Source organism: Mustela putorius, unplaced genomic scaffold (genome assembly GCF_011764305.1).
Source record: "Mustela putorius furo isolate JIRA1106 unplaced genomic scaffold, ASM1176430v1.1 tig00003869_pilon_pilon_pilon, whole genome shotgun sequence".
NCBI classification, from domain to species: domain Eukaryota; kingdom Metazoa; phylum Chordata; class Mammalia; order Carnivora; family Mustelidae; genus Mustela; species Mustela putorius.
The window spans coordinates 15129217-15154248 of NW_025422021.1; the positions used below are offsets into that span (position 1 = coordinate 15129217).

Sequence of the window (25032 nt, forward strand, 5' to 3'; positions counted from 1 at the left end):
TAACAAACAACCATATTCCACAAGATAAAACGTGAAGCAGATCTTTAATTAACACAAAAAGCCAAGATTCGAACTACTGAGAAAAGAAGAAAGACATTAGAGAAGAAAGAATAGGGGACCTAAAATATGGGTAGAATTTTCCACGTATGGATGGGAGCGGGGGCAGGCGGGGAAGATCTGTCAAGAGAAGCGAAGATTGTGGACAAAAATACAGAGGCAAAGGGTGGTGTGTGCAGTGAAAATAGTGTGCCTTTCCATCTGTTTAAAAGGTTGGAGTGAACTCCACTAACGGAGGGATTTTGATCTGGTTTGTTCACTGATGTAACTTCAGTTTCTGGAAAAGTGCCTGGCATATAATATATAGCATATATATGCTATATCTGTATCATCTAATCTATACATATATATGCCATATTTTTTATATATATATACATATATATATATATATATATGTATATATATATATCAGGAGATTGAGGAGGTGAATAAATGAAGTGTCGGATGCTCAGAATATGAGCAGTATTTGATAGCTTTCAAGGACTTGGGCATTTGGATTCCTGCAAAGAGGGAACTGGCTAGGATTCCACAGACTAGCAGAAGCCAAGTTCAACTAAGTAAAAATGGAGTTTATTTGTGTTTAACATGGAAGCCTAAGTCCATGAAATATCTTGATCTTGGGAAGGCCTGGAATGGGAGATAGAAGTCATTGCAAGTTTTCTGGCTCTGTCATTTGTCACTGCTTCTTCTACTTCTGTGTGATTTCTTGCTCTCAGTGCCTTGGCCCACCTGGTTTGGGGCGTGCGTTTCCAGTGAAGCTTGGCCCTCACAGTCTCCAGAATCACATGGAGCAGTGCTTTTGAGTAGGTCAGGTGGACAGATACCCTTCCCTGCTCAGGTCCTTGGGAGCCAGGGGCACAGGTTCACCACTGCAGACCAGAGAGAGAGATTGAGAGAATTGTTGTGAGCAGGCACTCAAAAACTTGACCTTTATAATAAGCAGTGAGAAGGCATGAAAGCATGTGGCCAACGGTGTCCTTCTTTTTATGCCTATACATTTAAGCTATAAGTACTGTTCCTATGAAATATGTTAGCCTGACATTTAAAAAAAAGAATACCGCCTGTTAGTTCACATACTTCCTACATCTCCTTCAGCTTCCACAGCTTAGTAATTACTTACTAATATTGGTCACCAGTCCCTCCAGCTCCTTTCAACATTGCCCTGACTCTACCAGAGGCTGGACAACACCATTTCCCAGACACAGAATAACTTCAATTAAAATGTTCATGCTACCTTGTTTGGCTTTGGTGAAAATACAGAATTGCTGAGATGAACAGGAAATGATTACTCGATTTCCTTCTTTTATAGATGAGAAGAGGGGCCCATAAGTAATTTATTTAAAAAGGTTCAGTAAATGTTTTGTGAGCAGAGAAACAAAATATCCTTAGATATTTTGTTAGATATTAGAAATGGGGACTTTTCAGTATGTTGTAAAGATCAATAGACTTCAGAACCAAGAGCCTTAGTTTTACTGCTTTGTAAGCTATGTTGGCTGAAGCTTTATTGATAAGGTTCAGAGAGCCTCGGAGTTTTCAACTGCACAAGGAATAGTTATAATAGTAGTAATAGTAACCACTATGCTGTTCTTTGGTAAGGAATAGATAGATGAAGTATTGAAGGTGATATCATTTAATAAATGGTAAAACAAACCCCATGAGAGTTGTCAGCAGTAACTGTGTTAGGGGGAAATCAATGAGGATGAAATATTTACTGCAAATTACTAATCTACACATAGTTCGTTGTGAGTTTACGCAGGACCAGATGCTAAAGACTGTTTCAGTTTTAAAGTACAGTACACTGAGAAAGTTCTATTCTCAGTTCCCAGAGTTACAAATAGTTTCGCATGGATGTTCCATTGTCTTGGGAACACCTGATGGATGGGTTTTATATTTCTATCAATAGGCCTTACTTCATTCTATTCAAAAAATATATATTTGCTTACCAAAACATGTTATTGTAATTAAGCTTTAGGTCAACTCCACAAGATGAGGAAACATTGTGGTTAAGTATAGTAAAACTAGTCATTTTTAAAAAACTTTTTTGACAGAGAAAGATCACAAGTAGACAGCGAGGCAGGCAGAGAGATAGAGAAGCAGGTCCCCCTCTGAACAAAGAGCCTGATGTGGGGCTAGATCTCAGGACTCTGCTCATGACCTGAGCAGAAGGCAGTGACTTAACCCACTGAGCCACCCAGGCACCCCTAAAACCAGTCATTTAGAGTGGAAGATAATCTTGGTTAACATCTAAAGATAAATGAAGATGACAAAATTTAAGTTTTTGTGACAAGCTCAGTAGCTAGCTCAAAGGCACGTGCTCATGGGTGTTGAAATTGAAGTAAAACTTAACATCTTCTCACACTGAGCTGTTCATTATAATGCAGAACTCTCTACTAAACACAATCTCCCAAATGAGAAACATTTCAAGTAGATCCTCAAAGGAAAGTCATAGACTAGCAATAAAGGGCCACCTAGTTCTCTCCTGGTGGAATAAGAAGACAGCGCTTTTTCACAAATTATATAATTTGTAAAGATAGCAACGACTCATAGTGAGAATAAAGTGACAAAGAAAAATGCAAAAGCAACCATGATATTTGCTGTGCTTGAAGATAGCTGTATTTACTTTTAAACTCTCTAATCTTGAAGTCATCAGGGGTATGATATAATAGAGCAACTGGAAATGAAGGAGAAACAAGAGGAACCAAGAGTGAGAGCGCCAGAGGGAAGAAAGGAAAGAAGGAAACAGAAAAGAGGTTGAGAACACATAAATCTGACTGGTGAGAACATATTTAGTGTTTGATCACTAGATGGCGATGTAATGTAAGGTGCTCCACATTTTTTTTTTTTTTTCTTTAACAAGCTATTTGCTGATTTGTATTAGGTACCATAGAGTGAGGCGAGGATGAAGCCGAGAGGATACTGCAGAGATCTGTGGTGCATGTGTGTATGTGTGCGTGTGTGTGTTCGTGTGTGTGTGTCCCGCCTCAGTGAGACTGCAGCCCTGGTAAATATTCGGTCACCCTTTGCAAAGGGAATCTGAACAATCTGAAGGCACGTTGTTATCATCCGGTCTTTGGGAGATGCTGCTCCTCGTTGCAGATGGGTAATTTTCCTTTTTATCAGGTAAGTCATCTGGTTGTTTCGTTGTGATCTTAGTCATATTCATTTCAGTTATTCCTGTGGAAAAAGAGCCCTCGGATATACAGTTGGGACTGAGCAGGAAGTCCATTTTCATATGTGAATTCGGACCCACGGTCCCCCTCCTCCCTCTCTTCTCCTCCCCTTCTCCTCCCCTTCCCCTCCCCCTCCTCTCCCCACCTTCCACGAACTGAAATCAGGTTTGTTTTGCAGTCAGCATCTTGGTACAAGATGGGATTCTTTGGCCTGAAATAGCTTGGAACCTGGCCAGTTCTTCTTGCCTTTGCTTGCCTTCATCCTCTTCAAGGTCTCCTTTTGAAGCCCCCTCTGTCCCCCATGTTTTAGAGCTGGACTAGCTAGCTGTGAATAGAGGTCATATTGTTCCTAAGGATGGAGCAAAAATTAGATCTCAGTGTTAACCCCCCAGGAAGGAAGGAGGCAGCCCGGCAATGCTGGAGCTCAGCACTGCAGGGGTGTTCAGGCTCCTCGAGCAGAGGCTGGGCTTGGGAGGAGAAATGCCTCCTGCCTTGGACCAGAAGGAAACAATGATGCATTCCCCCTAACTCAGATTGAATGGCGCCACAAAAGGAGCTTGAGGGAAGTGGGATTTCTTCCGTGGAACGCCAGGCAGGACACACCGAGTTACTTTTAATTAGACAGAGGTCACGATGAGCAGTGAGACTGCAGAGGCAATTCGGCTCCCCGGGTGAGCCGGCTGGCTTTTCCAAAGTGCACGAGAAAGGTCTCCGGGTGGAAGGGAGGCTTTTCAAACACATCTTTGTTATCATGGATTCCCTGCTCTCCTACCTGTTTGAGGTATGTGTTTAAAGACCACCCCCCCCCCCACGTTTACTTCTATTTCTTTTTGTTCTCTCCACTTAACTCGCAGAGAAGCGTCACTCCTCTTTACCCAGTCGGTCCAAATAGAGTGGTGGTAGGTGCCCTTTCGCGTGTCTCCAGAACCGGTGGAAGCCAACGCAGGGGCATGCTCTGTCCGTCTGTGCATGGGACTAAATATTTTCGGAGATGCAACAGCAAACTTGTGAATTGCTGAGGCTGTTGCTCTCACACCTAGAAAATGTGCCTTCCCTTCCTATGGATTGACGGGTTCACGTGGGGTTCCTGATGTGCTAGTGTAGTAACAGGACAGATTTCTCCGTAAAGCAATTTAAAGCATCCCAAGAGGACGAAGCCGAACAGAAATAGGAAAATTCCATGCTGAGGCTGGTGATTCCGGTTTGGGTTTCTCCGGGGCAGAGCAGTGGGTAGCTTACCTTTTCTATTTGCGGCGAGACCTGGCCCTCGAGGGTGATGCAACCTGGGGCTTGGGCACATTTGCTGGACGCCTGACACTTCTCTCTCCCCTTGGCTGGGAGTTCTGGAAGAAGAGTGATTGTTGTGGAAGACTCCTTTAAACCTCTCCTTTGTGGCTGTTGCTCTTGTAATTGCTGTGAGACCATAGCCTCCCTCTTCTAGGAGGACTGTTGCCATTTAGGCCTTCCTGCTCAAAGCTCCTTGAAGAGATTTTTAGATGGTGTCTATTTTAGGAACATAATGTGTAGACAGGAATGGATGGCCACAGAGATTTACGGGAAAACAGTTTCGTGGAGAGGGTGAGGTAACATTATGAACCACTAGAACTGAGCCCAGTGGCTGGTTACTTCGCATGAACCCAGCAATGCAATTAGTTTTCATTAAACTCACTGCAACTCCTTCGTATGGCTTTATTTATTTATTTATTTATTTATTTATTTATATTTTTTTTACCTTCTTCCCTCTTCACCTGGTTGGTTTGTTTTTTTCAAAAAAAATTTTTTTTGAACCTGGAATGCTCCTACCAATAAAAGTAATTAATACATTGGATTTGCCGCCAATACTAATAGTCTCTGTTTACATGGCCCCTTCTTGCTGGGAAATTTGCTATCTGGAGACTCATTTTTTAGGGCAATTTCCCTTTAAGGCATGGTGGAAAGGGTTTCTCCATCCATGGGAGGGGAAAGGGAGGCACGTTGGAGGCCTAATTAATTATACAGTATCCAAGAAGGCACTGGGGATCTCAGCCAGGATTCTCCATTAGCAACTAGAAATACCCGGGACAAAGGGACAGACTAGAGACGCGTAAGTGAACTTTATTGCCACCAGCGTAGAGAATGAAAACTCCAGAATCTCCTAGGGGAAGTCCAGTAAGAAATATTCAAATTCCTTGTATAGAGGGCACTGTGGGGGAACCCAGAGATTCTCAGAGAGAAAACGTAAGAGCACCTTCTCTGTGTTGCAGAAAAGGAAGGGAAAAATCTGGGGCTTGCTTGGAGTGACCCCTAGGACTTCACAAACTGGGCAGCCCTTCTGGGTTTACACTGGTGTGAGTTTGACACCTAAAAGCACCCCTTCAAAATTTAGCGGGGCTGGGGGTAGGGGTTGCGGATACAAGGTATTATAGGCCAAACCCATACTTCCTGCCAGGTCAACAGCTACTTCGGAAGGGGGCGGAGAGGAGAAAGGGACGAGGGGGGGGGCAGGGGGAGTGGAGAGGGACTGGGGGGGGGAGTGGAGAGGGTCTGAGAAGGAGCTATTGATGCTCCTGTGGTCTTCATCTTTGGGTCAATGGACTGTGATTTGTGAAGTAATCACTATCCTTTGAAATGCTGATTTGTCAATTAAGCATGTTTCACGACTCTGTTTAGATAAAACTGGTGCAGGGGAGGTGTGGGGAAGGGATTTATTTTCCGAGCAACTGTGGTCAGGAAAAAAAAAAATTAAACCAAATGTCTCCAAACTGTGCTTTTCCAACTTTTTCTTTTGCTCCTGTTCCTAGATCCCACTTATTAACTATTTTAAGTGCAAATATGCATAGCATTTACTCTATGTCAGCCACTATTCTGAGCAGAACTTTACAGATATTTTGCCACTTAATCAATGAGGTAGGGACTATTGTTAATCAATAGTTTATGGATAAGGAAACCAAGGCCTAATGAAGTTAACTTTCCTTCAGTTAGACAATTAAGTGGCAGAGCCCAAGCAAACCTAGACAGGCTGGCTGCAAAGTCTGTGCTTTCAACCACCCCTGATCACTCCAGTGAGGGCAGAGCTAGGATCTAGTCCAGATATCAGGACTCGGGTAGTGCAGTCTATATATGGTGGCTATAAATCTGATGTGGAAACATTGGAGTTCAGAGCCAATGATCAAGAAAGAATTCTTGGGGCATCTTTGGTGCAAAAGGTGGTTTTATTAAAGTACGTAGACAGGACCCTTGGGCAGAAAGAGCTGCACTGGGGTCATGAGGAGTGGCCCCTTATATACTTTCAAATTGGAAGGGCATTTGGGATAGCTTAAGTCTCTAAGGAATTTGGAAGCGAGGTTTCCAGGACTTTGAGGGGCTAGCTGTGGTTGGGGAAGAGGTCATTTAGTGCTGTCTAGTAAAACCTCAGTCATGAGACTCTTCAAAAGTATATTGGTGGGTCTTATGCTGGGAGGATGATTGCTAACATATATCTTAGGGAAGGGGGTAGAGATGAAGTTTCCAAAGGAACTCTTATATGTTAAAGGAGACTCACAAGATCTTGGAGGTGGGTTAATGTTAAACTAAGACTGCCTTTTGTGCTTAGCAAAGAATGGACATAGGCAGTTGAGTTCCTAGAGGAAGATCACTCTGCCTGTCCCAACAACCTACCAATGGGCAATAAGTTATAAAGATTCTTTTGCCTTTGTTCCCCATGTCAATTCATCTGAAATTTCATATAGTTTGATTTAGAATGATTTCCTACATGTACTATATTCATTCATTGGGAAAAAAAATTATATCCTCCTACAGTATAGGACAGTCCCTCAACTAGGTACAGGAACATGATGAATTAGACAAAATCCCCGCCCAAATGGTGCTTTCAGACTAGTGACAGAGTTAGTAGACTTATCAGTGTGTAATGACATAGCAGAGAATATATGTTCTTTGAAATAAAATTAAGTAGGGAAAGGCAATACTGAGGTGGACGGGGGCATGCAGAGAGAAAGCAAAAGAGGTAACTGAGTGAGGGGAGAGGAGAGCATTCAGCACGGAGAGAGGAGGGGAAACACAAAGGTTCCCAAGGGCACAGTGTCTCACAGGTGTGAGGGCTGGCACCCACCTTGTTAGCAATCCTGGGAGGAGAAGAAATGGAAGGACTTGGGGGCCACACAGGTGACCAGCCAGATCTGGGGAGCCCTGGCATTTATAAATTTAAGTCGAATATTTAATGGTGCCAAATTACTGGCTAAAAAAAATAATAATAACAACAACAAAAGAAACCTAAACCACTTATTTTTACGTACCAAAAAGTTTTGTAACAGTTCATAAAATTCTGTGGAAAATGCTGTTTCCTAGAATGCTGTGAAATTGCTCAAAAAGGTTTAAAAGGCACTCTTTGATGAAAAAAAAATCTGATTGAGATTTTTGGCTAGATGGCTGCAAATAATCAGTTAAAATAAAAAACAGAACAAATAAAAAAACCAAAAAAACCAACAATGCCCCAGGCAACCAGTCCATCTTGCTTACACTTCAGCACTGTCCCCTGATGTGGCTAAATCTGGGACATGTAGGCTGATGGTAAGGACGAAAACCAGTCTGTCATCCCCCAGGTTGCTTAGGACACAGTAGGCGCTCCGAAGTGTTTGAACAAATCTTTTTTCTGCAAATGAATTAACAGGATCTCAAAATAATATGGGAAAATATAAACATCAGCTTTCATTTTTGTCTATATTAAATGTTTCGTTATATTTTTATTCCTTCAGAATTCACATTCTAATGGTTTATCTTTTTATATCTCCTAGCTGTTTGCTCCCACTCCCTCTCAGTTACCAACAAACATTGTAATTTCTCTCTAGCAAGTGTGAAATTCTCTTCTTTAGAATGAACCTTGCTTTTCACCCTGTAAGTGGCAAAAACCCTCTCTTTCTCTTGGGGCCTCTTCCTCCTTTGGTGTCTGCCCATAACCTTAACTTGAATTGTGATGAAAGCATCTATAGTTCTTGGCTTTAATTTTTTTCTTTTGTCATTTATGCTTTTGATGCCATATATATGAAACCATCACCTAAGCCAAGGTCGTGACAATTTACGCCTTTTTCTTCTATTCTATTTATAGTTTTAGCTTTTACATTTATGTCTGTGATTCATTTTGAGGCAATCTTTGCAAATAACGTGGAGCAGGGATCCAACTTCTTTCTTTTGCATGTTGATATTCAGTTGACCCAGCATGAGTTCCTTACCAAACTTAAACTTGTTCATGCACCTGGTACACAGTAGACCAATGTCCAAGACGTGGTTTTTGAAGCAATGAAAGCTTTATTATCAGAAGGGCAAATCAATGAAGAGGCAGATCATTCCCAAAGTTGCCTTGCCCAGTTGAGCCCAGGGACAGCTTCTATATGTTTAGGAAGAAGATGAATACATAGGAGGAGGGTGAATCATCTCTTGACACCTTGAGGCAGGGGAGGGCTTGAAACAATTTGGAGGTAAGCGTTCTTCCAGACAATGAGGTGCTGGGACCTGGTCTGATCAGATACATCAGATAATTTCCAGACAAATACCACCCTCCAGTACCCATTAGGTTTCTGTAGTAAATGGGTAAATAGGAAGTAGGGATAAAAAGGCAAAGTTAATGACTGATCATATATGAGCTTAAGAGGTGCACAAAACGTAATTAGATAGGGAACAAAACAGAACACAGAGCTAAGTTAATAAAGCAACTAATACAACTGTAGTTGAGTTTACGCTTTCAAAACAGGTCCGGGAACCAAGCATTTGGCCTCAGATTGTTGGGAAGACTCTTGTTTCCCTACTAAATCATCACATTACTCCTGCTGGCCGGGCTGTATGTTACATGGATCTATGTTCTTACCAGCAGTTATGACACATACTGCTACTATGGTTGCTTTTGTTCTTTAAGAAAAGAGCAGTGAGGGGCGCCTGGGTGGCTCAGTGGGTTAAGCCATTGCCTTCGGCTCAGGTCATGATCTCAGAGTCCTGGGATCGAGTCCCGCATCGGGCTCTCTGCTCAGCGGAGAGCCTGCTTCCCTCTCTCTCTCTGCCTGCCTCTCCATCTACTTGTGATTTCTCTCTGTCAAATAAATAAATAAAATCTTTAAAAAAAAAAAAAAAAAAGAAAAGAGCAGTGAGAGTTTCCTTTTTTAGAATCCATATGACTTTAAGTATAAGAAAATTGGCCCACATATCTATAATTGTTAAACACTTTTTAAAGCTAACTTCATGTCAAAATTTTTCTCAAACTGAAAACATATTCAGTTGTGACTCTACTGGAAATTTAACAAGGTAATGAGTAACAAGGTAATGTTTTTGCAGAAAGATTACTAGTAATTTCTAAGAAATATCCCTACTGTATTGCACATTTCCTCCCAAACTTGTGCAAACACTATCCATGTTCTTTATAATGTATGTTTCTTGTCTGCTATTGTTTCATATTTATGAAACCATTGGGGGAAACCGTTGGACTTGAAATAGACAAGTACCATTCAAACAGGGTTGCTTGTTGTATCGGTTTCCTAAGGCTGCCATAACAAAATACCACAGACTGAACAACAGAAATTTGTTTCTCATAGTTCTGGAGGCTGGGAAGGCAAGATCAATGTGTTTCTTAGGTTTGGTTTTTTCCTGAGTCTTATCTTATTGACTTGCCAATGGCAGCCTTCTCCGTGTCCCCAGATGGTTTTTTCTTTGTGTATCTCTTTTTGTGTCCAGATTTCCTCTTCTTATAAGGACACCAGTCAAGCTTATCTTAACTTCATCACCTCTTTAAGTTGTAAAGTGTCCGAATACTGTCACATTCTGAGGTTCTAGGGGTTAGGGCTTTGACATATGAATTTTGAGGGGGAAACAATTCAGCCCGTAGCAGTTGTCTTTGCTATACGAATGACTGCTAAAATAATGAGCAAAGAAGATAGAAACTGGTAAGACTCTTTGTTGTTGTTTTACTAATGGCAAGTTTTCATTATTCATAAGTTTCTCCCACCTGTTAATGAGTTGTCTGTGTATGTGTTAATAGTCCAATAAAGGCAATTAATTAGGTTTCTATTTAAAGGGGCGTGATGAATAATAAAATGGGCAGAAGCAGAAGAGTGGTGACATTGATTACACTTGTGTGCCTGCAATGTCATGTTTATATTCACAATCTATGAGACGTTTACTTAGCTCAGGCTCTTGTTTCAATGAGAAAAGTGACATAAAAGGATATAAAAATTAGGAATCCATGAAGATTTTATAAATAATTAATTTCAAAGTGCTTCAATAAACAACTGAGACTGAGATTAATGTAAGTATAAACGTAGTATCTCAGAAAGTACAGTTCATGAAGACGAGTGGTTGACATCTAGACTGGCAATGACAAGAGTAAGGAAGGCTATGATGGTTAGTTAGCCCTTACTTCAGACTTTCTGGTTAGTTAGCCCTTACTTCGGACTTTCTGGTGGTGGTTTCTGGTGGACTTTTCTGGTGGCTTCTGGTGGCTTCTGCAAAGTGCTATTATCTCCTAGGATGAATTCATTTGACTACCTTAGGCTTCCCCCCACCTTTTCTTTCTTTCTTTTTCCTTCCTTCCTTTCTCCCTTCATTTCTTTCTTTCTTTTTTTTTGTCACTTGGATTAAAAATTAAAATTCTAGGAAGTGAGCCTCCGTTGGTCAAGTTTGTATTATAAATCTGATCCCCTTAGTTAAAGGTGAACTGTGCCCTTTCACTGACAGTCCTACCAAACTGTTTAGGAATAGTAACTCCACCCAAACAAAACTGAAAACAGTCTACACATACAATGTTAGAAAAATGGTTAAATAAACCATGGTCCTTACAAATATTGAGATTTTATGGAACCATTAAACAGAATGTTTCAGGAATGTTTACTTCTCTGCACAATTGCCCAAGGTACAATGGGAACATAAAAAATGCCATACAGATAAATATATATATCTAGTATGATCTCAGTAATGAGAAACAAGAAGCAATAGTGGTTTTACTTAGGAAAAGAAAAAACAGAAAGAATGCAATAGTTATTTCCAGTTTATGAGATTATGATTTTTATCTTCTTCTTTACAAATTTAAAAAAAATAGAATATTACATCTTATTTTTCTGGTAACAAAAGTAATATATGCTCATTACATAAAATAAGAAGGAATAGAAGAATAAAGATGATAAAATGATCCCTACTCTATACAAGAGTAGGGATCAAGCAAAATTATCACTGTTAATAATTTATTTTATACACCAAAGTATTTTTTGTACAAGTTCTCCAAAATAAGCATGTGTTGCTTTAACACCCATAATAAAAGCATACAGGAGAGCCTGGCGGGGCCAGTCAGCGGAGCATGAAACTCTTGATCTTGGGGTTGTGAGTGTGAGCCCCAGACTGGACACAGTGATTACTTAAATATAATAAAATTTAAAAGAATGTTAGCATACATTATTTTTCAAATGCATTTGGGTAAATCTATTTTGTATAAAGATCCTTATTAGATCTGTATCAAAATATTAAAACTCAATATAAAGTTATTCAATAAACAGTTGAATGTTTGAATATTTTATCAGCCCATGAACTCTCTATGATAAAATTAGTATTTTGCCAATTTTTTAACAATAGATGAGCTTTGGGAAGGGGTTTAATATAAAGTTAGCCTTAAATGTCAAAGAAGTGTTTTTTAAAAAACTGTGTAATTCGGTAATCTAACTTCTCTCTTTAGAATTCAGCAACATTTTAGGAAAGTTATATTTGTGACACACCTATCATTTGCAATGGATTATTTTAGTAAATATTAACCTCAGACTGAGAGCATCAAAAGCAGACAAAAAAAATGGTAAATATTTTTTGCAATTTGTACATAATTTTTTTTAAGATTGTATTGATTTATTTGAGAAAGAGGGGGAGAGAGAGAGAGAATGAATGACTGGATAGGAGGGGAAGAGGGATAGGGAGAAGCAGACTCCCCACTAAGCAGGGGACCTGACGTGGACCCTGGGATCATGACTTGAGCTGAAGGCAGACACTTAACTGATTAAGTCGTCCAGGGGCCCTGTACATAAATTTTTAGACTACTTCCAATAAAACTCATCAAATTGGCATAATCAGTTTGTAAGATTATCAGATAGAATAATAAGAATACATTAACAATGTATACTATTGAGCCAGAAGACAGGACGGAGTAACGGGGGTCATCATTAGTATACATTGCATTTGGAGATGTGGAATTACTCGTGTGGAGAGGATAGTGAGACGAATCTGTGTGAAGAGGAGTAGATGAGTAATGGCGGCTTAGATGACAATATCTAGATTATTTCTAAGCAAATACTAATAACTTTAAAATCAAAGAAAGTATTGAATATGGGAAAGAAACCAGAGCTCAGGATTTCTGATCGTATATTCATAGAGGAGAAGAAAACTAAGAGAATTCTGTCACATGAAATATTGCAGTCTAAGAAATTCAGTGGATTTGAAAATCCTGGAAAGAGTTACTTTGAGACTTAACAAATGCTACCAGGCAGCAGTTTTCCTATTATCCTGGAATGTGATATGCCATTTAAAAAGGCCAGTGGTATTTTGGGCTATGTGTGTCAGTGTGTTGGTACAAAACCAAAGAGGCAACAGACTGGTTTCAGGTCTGCGATGCCATCATTTCAGTGGGCCTTGGCGTTTCAGGTTTCCAGTGATTTGAGGAGTCTGGAAGATCGTACACCAATATTTAAGGCAGTTAGAGGTTTATAAATCAACCTGTATGAATGAAGACAGGACTGACTTTTGAAGACATTGCAAAAAAGGAATTTAGAAGATAATTAAGAACTTAAACAGACATCAGTAAGCAAAGAAAACAGAAAAGACAAGGGTGGGCTCCATGAACCTCCCTATGGAATGACAATGGAATCCCAGCTTGCTCTCCTCTGGGACCAAACCTTATCTCATTCTCCTTTCCTTTCCCTCTCTCTTTTTCCTTTTAATTTTTAGGCATTTTGCTGAGATCAAGAGTTGGACGTGAAACCGACGAGGCCATTCAGGGGCCCCTGTTTTTGCATTTCATTTCTAACACTCCTTACACTCTGTGGTTATCTAAGAATGTTTCCACAATCATATTCTCAGTATGTTCATGGTCTTCGATGCATACAGAATATAATACACAAAAATAGAAAAATTATTAACATGATTTCAGCAGTTATTTTCAAAATGTGGTCCACAGACGCCTCTGAGTTCCCTTGAAAGCATTTAGGGAGTCGCTCAGGTTGCAATGACTTTCATAATCACACAAAAGAATTTTTTTCTTCTTTCACTATGTTGACACTTGCCCTTAAGGTACTAGAACAATGAAAACTCCTAGCCTTAAACTTCTCAAGACAGCAGTACCAAACTGTACGTGTCATCATTGCATTCTTTTTTTTAAATAATTTTTATATAAATAAAATGTATTATTAGCCCCAGGGGTGCAGGTCTGTGAATTGCCAGGTTTACACAATTCACAGCACTCACCATAGCCCATACCCTCCCTAACATCACTGCATTCTTCACTGCCATCTGCTCCCCATAAAAATAGTTAAATAAATAAATTCATTAAATTAAAAGCCAGTTATAATATTCTGTGTGCTGAAGTTGGAAATACACATAAAGAATATGCGCTACCTTCCAAAGTATAATGGTGGTTGCCTCAAAAGAAATCACTGTGCAATTGTTTGAGCACAAACAAAGAGGCTGCTTTTCCGTGGAAGAAAGGGTGACTGACACACAAATTCTGCTCATTCAGACTTGGGTATTTGGCAGATAATTTTTTTGAAAATGAAGTGAGCCTGTCATTTCAAGAAAAATAACGGAGAGTATTTGTTACCAATGACAGCATTGGAACTTGGAAGAGAAAATTAGAATTTTTGCAAACTTCTATCTGAACTCAGCAGCTTCTCAAAACTTAAAGGATTTTCTAGATGTGATCAGTAGTGATGTTAGCAGATGGATAATGAAATGTTTCAGCATCTCAAAGACCTGCACAAGTCAGTCAACCGATACATTTACAAATGAACAATGGATAATGATACAAAATCATACATGGATAATGGATCCATTCAAAGTGTAAGTTAGACTGATAGATTTTAGTGTAGCAGAGTACAAGTTCATTGATAATGGTTTCAGATTCCAGTTGTATAGTTTCTGTAGATTATCAAAGAAGACTGTTCAGATTTAAGTGAAAAGGCTATTAAAAATTTCAAACTACACATCTATGTGAGGCCAGATTTTCTTCATCCAAATGTAAATTATAATAGATTGAATGCACAAGCTTATTTAAGATTCTGGACATTAAGCCAGACATTAAAGAGATTTACAAATTTATAAAATAACACCATTCTCAGATTTTTTTCTTTTAGAACTGTGATTATTTTTCACTTAAAATATTATTTTTAAACATGTGATTAGTTTGTTAATGCTTATTTATAAATTAATATTTTCATAATTTCTCTATTTTAATTTCTAATATCATAAATATCAGTAAACTCAACCCACACAAACAAAAGTTTTGGGGGTTGTTAATAATATTAACAATATAAGGTGGTCCAGAGGCCAAAATTTTATATGACAAGGATGAATTTGATAATTTATCAGATTCAATGATACATTTATATCTATTACACTGTAGACCTGTACTCATTGAGATTATTATAATGCAGGTTAACTAGTCCCCGGAGGTCATGCTGATAGAGAAAATATTTGTCACATTATACCAGGTTTTCCATTAGCTATACACATCATCCTTTTAGTTCAGTAAGTTCTAGTAAAAGCGAACAAAAAGTTTTCCAAAGTAAATCAGAGATCGTAAAAGATAAATGTTCTAATACTTTTTAATTAATTATTTTATTTTATTTTATTTTTTAGGGAGAGAGATCTTGTGCTAGTGAGGGGGGAGAGGGAGAGAGACAATCTCAAGCAGACTTCCACTGAGCACGAGCTAACATGGGACTGGATCTCAGGGGCCTGAGATCATGATCTGAGCTAAAACCAGGAGTCAGTCGCTTAGCCCACTGAGCCACCCAGGTGCGCCAATGTTCTAACACTGTTTGGACTTTTGTCATCCTTCAATTAAACCGATGTAAGAATGTTCTGTTGGTCTTCATCTTCCCTACTTGGAGTCAGCCCTCCACACACCCAGCAGTGACCTTTCTAACAAGCGCATCAAATCCCCTTTTTGAAACTCTAAGTGATACTCTCAGGTAAATACCAAATTTCTTAAGGATGACTGGCTTCTGTGCGTGGTCTCGGTTTCTCCCTTCCCCACAGCGTATCTACCCTGCCATTAGTCTTGCCGAACTAATTGCATTTCTGTGAATAGCAGAAGCTGTTTCTGTCTCCAAGTCTTGGCTGCTGCTTCCTTCTCTGCCTGGAAAGCCACCGCTGCTTCTCCATTCTTGGGAGGACTCATTTCCCTGCTGTGCCACGGCGCCCCTGCTGGCGTCTGCTTCGATCACAGCACCAGTTGTACTGGAGTGTGCTTATTTCTCAGCCCCTCTTTGCCCGGGAGGGGTCCCCTACCTTCTTTGCAACACTGGCCAATCTAGGGTCTACTATGTCTAAGTATTATCAGCACTGCCTATTTCAGTTTAGAAAAGGTACTCAACAGATGTTTGTTCAATGAGAATGAAAACCAAAGACAATTTTTGAGTAATGTCTAACACCTGACAGTTCCATACTTTAGTACCACTTCTATAAAAGTAACCACTTTTGTCAAACTACATCTTAGAATAATATAGTAATTTTCATAATTTTATTTCTTATGCAAATTCTAAACTCCTATTATAGAGCCCATATATTTCATGATTAACACTGCTTTTCAAACTCATTCTTAATTTTTTTTTCTTAATACCTTTAGCATTATGAGTTAATTCAATATTTGATTATTTCCTTTTTTGTCATTTTGAGGCATATGTTGTTTTCTTATTGGAGTCCCACTTTTAAAAAATTATCCAAGGATTATTTTTTACAGTTGTCAAATTGATAGTTATTATAGAAAACTTAGAATATTTAGAAAACCATAATGAAGAAAATAATATTTACAATCTTATTAGCTTTTACATGATTTTTTCCCAAAATAACAATAGGCTATTGTTTTTAATATTTTAATGTTTTCCTCTAAGTCATTTTTATTCTTCTTTGCATTATAGGATTCCTAGAGTGTTTCAGTTTAGTATCAGGTGTTATATCTTAAATATTTTTTCATACCATCAGTACTAATCCAAAAATATAATTCTCATGACTTCATATATTCCATCATTGAGCCTTACATTTATTTAATTATTCCTACAGTCTGTTGTTGCATGTTATATTTATGATTAGCATATATGCTGATTGTACAATCTGGCAGACAAATTAGAGGAAATACTGACCAATAACATTGATTTAGCATTATAATCCTACTCATAGTTAATGGATCCTGGATTAGAATGGTCAGGAAGCTGGTCAGAGCAAGGAATGATTTTTCCATCACTCATTTTTTTCATTTACTATCCATTCACTCCACATATACATATTGAGAACCGACTTTGTATAAAACTAGTGTTAAAGACTATGTATAAGGTTGCCAAGATACTTACTCTTAAGTATTTAGATTCTAAATAAAAAACAGAAGCTGGGTATGTAAAAATTGTTTTTAGAAAGATGGAATTCATTACTTCTTTGAAACTCTGAACATATTTTATACCATCTTTAAGCTTCAATACTACAGATCTTAAGGAAATCAATGTTCGTATTTACATGTACTACTCTCTTCATGTAAGTTGAGTACTGTGCCTTGATGGATCACCATAGGATTCAAAATTCCAGCTTAAATTTAGAACAAAGATTTTTCTTTGTCATAATGCCCAACATAATACCAAAGATAATTAATAGACGTTCTGTGAGGAGTAATGATTCTTGACTTTAGGAAAAAAAGAAAATTAGGTAAAGAAATATATTTATGTCCTTTACTATAAAAATGTTTGGTATTTTAGCCTTTGTTTGTTATTATAGCTGTTGAATTTTAAACTATTGTGCTTTTTGCACTTCTCACTCTTGGGAGGTGGTATTGTTATTTCAATTATTTTATTGACTAATTCAGCAGCTATTGATTGTGTACCATTCACGAGGGAAGAACTTCATATAGTATAGTGATGAAATGCAAAGATGGATGTTACTCTAAAACAGAAAATGAGACACATTCACAAGTAGAGATAAGGGGAGGTAGGAGTCAGCAAGTAATACTAGAGTTGCAGACAAATGCTTATATGAACTAATAGATGACTTGCTATTTGTTTTGGAGAACTGTCAGTGAATGAAGAAGTTAACAGTCTGTATAACAACAAATTTGCCTCCACGTTGGCCTATTAAAGTAGTTAAGGGGATCAGCAAAGAGTAGGCAGTAAGTATCTGACTGATAAATATAAATGAAAATAGGTAGCTAATAGGAAGTAAGTATAGCCTGTGACAAAAATAATTATGAATAATAATCTTCATTGTACAAGACATGCCAGTTACCAATTTACTGACCCTCAGCTTCAGGTTCACCCTTTGGTACCTACTCAGCCATAGTAAGCTGGGCTCTTTAACATTTGTTTTTTACAGTAAGTTTTGTCACTGATATTAAAACTTTGTCAGTAGAGGACATTGAAGGGGCATTGTAAGAGAAGGGGCCCTCTATTCCTGGTTCTAAATGTTACATTTTGATTTTACTTGCTTCTAGTGCATGATCCACTAAAGATGTGTGTGTGTGTTGGGGTGGGGAGGCGTCTGGTGATATTCTTCTCAACCACATACCCAGTTGAGGCAGCCCATTGGTAACTTCCCAGCCTTCCCAACACAGCTACCACAGGCTCCTGGACTGCCCACAGGGGTGTACCATTCCTCCTGAAGTTGCATTCACTGGCCTAGAGGGTTGCTCCTGTTTGCCCTACAACTGTGACCCACTGTGGCCTGGGCAACCCAGCAAACTACAAAGTCCTAGAGAAACTGGGCTTCAACCACAGAACCTTCCCATGTTTAAGCTCCTTTGGGTGCTCTACCTCAGCCCTAGGACACTCTTTGGTTTTTCTTAAATCTTTATAGTGATTTTTCTGTCATAATTTAATAACTCTTCATATTCAACTTTCTGTGTTTAATATGTGGTTCCTGCCTCCTCACTGGATCCCATTCTGTTGTTACAAGTTATTTTGCTCAGTTAAAATTACTTTTTAAATTCCATAGTTTGTAGTGGTAAAGGCTTAAATTTCATGTCACTATTCTTGAAAAAAAAAAGTTGGACAGGTGTTAACACATCATCTTTTCATTTGGCTTCATGGAAGATGGCTTTTTCACTAGGGAATGCTAAATATGGTCTAGCATTCCCATTCAGAAATAAAAATTGGGCATTCATTGGCCAAATAAAGTCTCATTAATCCTATTTCCAATTATAATGCTTAATTTCATATTGAGTTATCAATATAACAGATGTCATAGGTTTCTTTCGACCAAAGTAAACCAAATGGAGTGAATTTAAACCATTTTCATATGGTCATAAGTATGAATTATTTTAATGTAAAGAGTTTCAATAAAGTTTAAGTATGTATTCAAAAGTTTTAATAGGCATGAAGTCTGTAGTCCACAAAATCACTTGTTAATTGTAATTTTGATTTCACTTCCGTTGCCAGAGTTTTCAGTTACATTTAGGTCTGGTGTTAGTTATGTTAACAATGAAATTCAGCCCCTCATTTAAATTCTTTGATAAAAGGGGGAGACCCTGGATAAAGTGGGTTTAAAAATTTTATGATTGATTTTTTGACTCACAAATGACAATTTTACCTCAAAGATTTTTACAACAACCAAAAACAGTAACAGCAGGGCTACAAGTTTATTGACTCTGGGATCTTTTAAAAGTGAAAATATTTACCAAGAATACCCACTGGATTGGAGCACGGTACACCAGGCAAATGTGTACAAAATGTTAAATGAAGAAAAGTTCACATTCTTTCCTCTATAGCAAAATTCCTAAAAAATAAGATATAAGATCTGAGACATTCCCCCTGGGACTTAGCTGAGGTTCTTTGAAACATATCAGAAATAAACTGAGAAATTATCTCATTTCCTTTTAGAAGTGCTCTCCCACAGATGAAGTATTTTCTGTTATTTTTATTCCCCGAGGAAGTACTTTCTCGGGACTAGATATTAATTGTTTCCTTTCTCACCAGCAGCCTTGCGCTTTCTTATAAACAGCAGGCTGGCAGGACAAGTGGCCAATTCACTTCCACGATGAGGAAACTTTTCCATTAAGGATTGTTGACTGAGATGTACCAGTTGAAGATCCCGTGCAAAACAATGCACCTTAGTTTAGCTCTAATAAGGATTATTCTAAGGAAAGAAATAGAAAATGTTATAAAGATATGGGAGCCAAATGGAACCTTAGGGGTGATCTTATCCAGCCCTTCCTTTCATAAAACTCTCATGTCTGATCAAGTTCTATGCCACCTTTTAGAGATGAGGGAAAATTTAGAGTGAAATGTTATCTCTGCTCACTCAATAAGTATTTGCACGTTGAACAGTTTCTTCTCTATCAACCTCCCAGTTCCTTGTTTTCTCCACACCCATTTTCTCATGCATCTTGATCCTTGGCTTCATTCCCTTTCTCCAGGATGTAAGATTTTTTCCTTCTTATCAAAATGCTCCTTCTCCCTCTATCTAGCTACAGTAACATCTTGTCCTTCTGTTGAGTCACATTTCTTGAAAGAAGACTTCTTCAGTGTCCATTTCTCGTTGCCCATTTACTTTTTAAACTACTGCAATTGTGTTTTGCATCTCTAGCACTCCAAGACCTCCATACACTCATAAGATGATGAAGGACGACCCTGTCCGTCATCCAACAGACTCTGTGGTTCCTCCCGTAGATTATGTTGTAACATTAGGCGATGGCCATCATTGTCTCTTTCTTCCTCTCTTTGCCCCAGTTTCCTCTTCTAAAAAATAGGGATTATTTCTGCAAACATTAGCAGTTGGGTCTTAAGAATGAAAGTATTCCTTTTTGATTAATGTCTAGTTTCATCCTTTTCATAAGAAACTTATAACAAATGTGTGTCTCTGCTTTCTTCTCAATTCTTTTCTCTACTATCCATAAATACCACCGATAAAATTAACTCACTAAATTGAGTTTGATATCAAATCATTCACTCATTTCTTTCACGCAGCAGATATTTATAAGCAGAATACCAGGCACCGTGCCATGAACAGAGAGATATTTCCAGCAAATCTGATACAGTGGAAGAACATCGAGCTGCAGTCAGATGAATCAGTATTCGTATCCCAGCTCTCGCCGAATACTCTGTGACTTTGATTAGAGTTTATTTCTTCGGACTTTTGTTTTCTCATCTGTAAAATAGTGACAAAAATATATATTTGCCATACAAATTGTATAGTAAAATCTAAAGATCATGTTCATCACGTACATAGCACACTGCTGGGCACCGTGTTGATATGTTTAAACTATTAGCATTCCGCTATACATTTTTTCTAAGTAATCAAAAAACTATATTAGTTTTACAGGTTCTATATATGCTCAGCCTTTTTCCTTTGTCCTTGTGGAGAATTTCTTTTCATTTTATAATACTCATATCAGCTATCACCTACTTAGGAAGCTTCTCTTAGTAACATTTCTATTCCTCCCCCATCCTGAAAGAATTGATCATGGCCTCTTCTGTGCTCCCTTTGTGTCTCCAAGATAACTTCTTGTTCCACGTACACAGTGTAACAAATGTGTCTCTCCTAATAGACTGTGTGTTCCTCCTGGACAGAAGCCATGTCTTTCATATATATATCCCAAATTTGAAATCTAGCTTAGAGCCACTTAGGCAACCCAAAAATGATTTATTCTTAAGCAGATTAAACCATGCTTTAAGATACAAAAGACTTTCATTGTATATAAAATAGACAACATCAAATTTACTGAAGTTTTATTTGGTAAATGATATTTTCTCTGTACCTATTATATCTGAATGACAATGAGATATAATAGTTATTACCTGATCTAAATAATTTGGCATATATCTAGCAAACAAAATTATTTCTTTAATTCAGTGTCTTCTGAATGTTGGCATATATGTTTTGTGTTACAAATAAGTGCTTTACATACTTTTAGAGATAACTATAATATCAAAATGTTCAAATTCTGGTTTAAATTAACAAAGATATGCCCGAGATATGCCTTCAGTTTTAAAGTGAGGTTATTTCTTTTTTAAATGCATTGATTCAGATAAATACAATAAGATTATTTTGTCATTTGTTGTACTTTTTAAAATTTAAATATTTCTTATTTATGTCATTGTTTTAAATCTCAGACATAATAGTTTCATAGTTTGAAAAACTATGCCAAATTAAGGATTGGCCAGTCAGATTGGTGTTTTGGCATGTGGTCATTCTCATTTTGATTATTAATATGATGCTTTTCTGTTATTATTTTATGGAATGTGCCATCATAAAGCTTTTAAAATGTTAGTATCCTAAAATGTAGAAATAGAGAAGATGTTTGGCTGGCAAATAGTTTTAATATTCAACCATATAAATATAGTTACTGGCTTTTATAATTACAAGTGAAGAAAATAAAATAAGATTTATCTTCCATGTAACTTTAATGAGTAAAAGCCTTACAATCACGCATTCATATTGTTAACTAAAGGGTAGAATGTTCTACTTATAAAAATGTATGTTTCATCATTAATCCCCAGCTTTTATATCAGAATTATGAAGGACTACCACAAGCAAGAAGTTGAACTTTCAATGTCTTAATGGTAGCAATGAACATTGACTGTTAAAAAGGAATTTATATTTTACTTCATAGTACCACATATATAATATATGAGTGTATGAACATGTGTAAAGTATGTATTCAACATAAATCCAAAGCTGGGGCTGACATTACAAATTCTTAGAATCTTTAAAATGACTCTAAACCTGATTTCCTACAGTTATTGGTTTGTAGCATATTGCTGTTCGGGTAATTTCAAGTTATTCAAGATGATTAACGCTGATTCCATAACATCCCGGAGAAATATAATAAGTATACCCTATTGAAACCAATCCCGAAACTATTACTGTTTGATAACTTTTCACTAATCTTGATGTTGAAGTTGAAAATAAAAATTTAAGTGACATGGAGTAAATGATATTAATAGCTCTGAGGGATTTAGGAACTAGAATAACCTTGAAACTTTTAGAAACTGGTTCATAAAGGCAAGAAAAACTCATGTTAAGTTTAACCACAATGTAATATATTTTGAGTCAAGAAAAAGAACTATACAAACGACAAGATGGTGGAAAAACTAATTCATCCAACCTGGTGGGATCAACCAGGCCCTTGTGTTTAAAATAAATTAATTATATTTGTTATTTCTGATTAAGAGCAGGAAAAACAGGAGGATCATAGGATATTTTTATATGTAGAGATCAACTTTAAAAAGATGAATTTTATTGTTTCAATTCTTTTTAAGGAAACATTAAATTGATTTATACAAAGACATAGGCTTAATAGAGATATTCTATTACAAAAAAAAAAAAAAAAACTCCACACAGAAATTTGTACTAAGGGGCGCCCGGGTGGCTTCGTGGGTTAAAGCCTCTGCCTTCTGCTCAGGTCATGATCCCGGGGTCCTGGGATTGAGACCCGCATTGGGCTCTCTGCTCAGGGGAAAGCAGGCTTTCTGCTGCTCCCTCTCTGCCTGCATCTCTGCCTACTTGTGATCTCTGTCGAATAAATAAATATAATCTTTAAAAAAAAAAGAAATTTGTACTAAGGTAAATGTATGCAAAAGTCAGACATTATCTTTATGCAATTCTTATTACCATTCTTCCACTACAGTGTCTAAGCAGATCAGTGAACTTGGGCAGAAATTGGAAAGGAGCAAATGAACAACACAAGTAGTCATATAGTACCCTTGCTACTCGAGTGAAATTTGTTCAGTTTGGCAGAGAGAAAACTGAAGGGAGACACGATAGCTGCTTGCAAGCGTGTGCAGGTTTGTCATAAGGGGAGTACATGACTGAATTTTTTCTCTCTATAGAAAGACAAATCACTGGAAATAGGCATAAATTATAGCAAGGGAGAGTTGTGTTTGTTTTATGTTCTATTTCTGAAAATGATTTTATCTGACTTACAAAATCAAATAGAATATAAATCAGAATATGGGGCACCTGGGTGGCTCAGTTGGTTAAGCCTCTGCCTTCAGCTCAGGTCAGGATCCCAGGGTCCCTGCATCGGGCTTTCTGCTCAGCAGGAAGCCTGCTTCCCTTCCTCTCTGCCTGCCTCTCTGCCTATTTGTGATCTCTCTGTCTGTCAAATAAATAAATAAAATCTTAAGAAAAGATAGAATATAAATCAGAAGAATAAAGACCAAAGAACTAAAATGAAGTGGGAAAGTAGATGTTGTTGAAAACTGAAAAGTAATAGTGATTTTTCTTGATCTTGAGTTTACCTTGTGCTTCTAACAGCTAAAGAAAGGGGTAGTGTCAGGGACATGGTGGATTACAGGGCTAGTCCTCGTTGTCTGCACAGGAGAGTTAATAATTAAAGGGGAACACCGTGCAAATCTCTTATAGTCTTATGTCCTCTAGCACGCAACAGAATAGCTATGTGATTTAATAGTTTCTTCAGTGATTGATTGATTGGATGATTGGTGTTTAGTGATCATTTTTTGTTGAATTTCATTCTACTATATATGCTTAGTGACTGTGTGCCTATGCCAACTGAATAGAAATTTCTGGTATTTTTATCTTATCCAACTTATTTTCTGCATTTGGCCCTACTTTGAAACATCTAAAACACTAGGTATTTTTATGCTAAGATCTTTTGAATTTTGAAGTGCCACATTCTGAATGTTATTCCTTATTTCTGCCAAAAGATTATATAATGATGTATAAAACTGTGACTTTATGTGGAAAATAAATTTGGCTCAATTTAATATTCTGGGCACAAACTTAGTGTCAGCTGCACTAAAACTTGTTCTTTCTGGTAGATGTTCTACAAGATCTGAGTTGATCATTTAAAAGGACACTTTCAAACACTCACCTCATTAAGTGGTTCAGGAAATCCATTTGCCAGTAACCCCTTGTGACAGATCTATCCCTATACAACTCTCCAAATCAGTCATTCTTCAAGTGTCTTTTTTTTTTTCCTTTAATTTTTAAGGTGTAATAAGAATGGCTACCTTTTTTTTCTGGTCATAATTTTTATCCATCTTTTACAACATAGAGCTCTGACATCCCATCTAGGTGCTTGTCCAAACTCTTGAGATTATGCTAAAGACCTTTTGAGGAAGATTCTGGCCGGGAAGGATTCTTTTAGTCCATTTTGATGAATAAAATGGGATGGCTTCGTGGCTCAGAGACATAATCAGTGGAGACAATAAATGTTTCTAATAAAATATCAGCTGCTTGAATTTCTGGTTTTAAAACAAGGATACTGAACTGAGAAATAGTTAGATCCAGAGTTCTCAAACTTCTGCGCACTCTGACGGAGGCTGGTCACTCCATTATCTGTGACACTACACTTTACCACACTTCCATGTCCTCTGTAAAGCAGGCAGTTAAAATAGAATGTTAAGAACCTTTTCTATGCAAACTGTGTATACATATCAGGAGACATTTTGTTTTCAAGGATTAAAACCACATTTAAGCTAATGTAAATCAAGTGGATTATTTACTGAAAACCCTGTAGACCAAAGCATAGCTAACTAAGCCAATGAAGAGCCTGAAGTGGAATCGGGAAGTCAGGAACCAAATCAAAACAGCCTAGTTTTTGGCTGCACGCGGCACTTCTTGTGTCTGTTGATCTCTTTTTTGCCGTATTGGCTGTTAT

The 25032-nt window shown here is 37.6% G+C and overlaps 1 protein-coding gene across 6 annotated transcripts in view; it reads left to right on the plus strand.

Annotated features, from left to right (window-relative positions):
- LOC101685844 (sodium channel protein type 1 subunit alpha) overlaps window positions 1-25032 on the plus strand; it is a 142322-nt gene that overhangs the window by 16503 nt on the left and 100787 nt on the right. The window contains exon 1 of one of the 6 annotated variants that reach the window (XM_004743996.3): window positions 2927-3177. The exons of the other annotated variants lie outside the window; for them this stretch is intronic. The gene's annotated coding sequence lies outside the window, so the exon portion shown is untranslated. Of the gene's footprint in view, window positions 1-2926; window positions 3178-25032 lie in introns of those variants that run through there. 6 annotated transcript variants of the gene reach the window in all.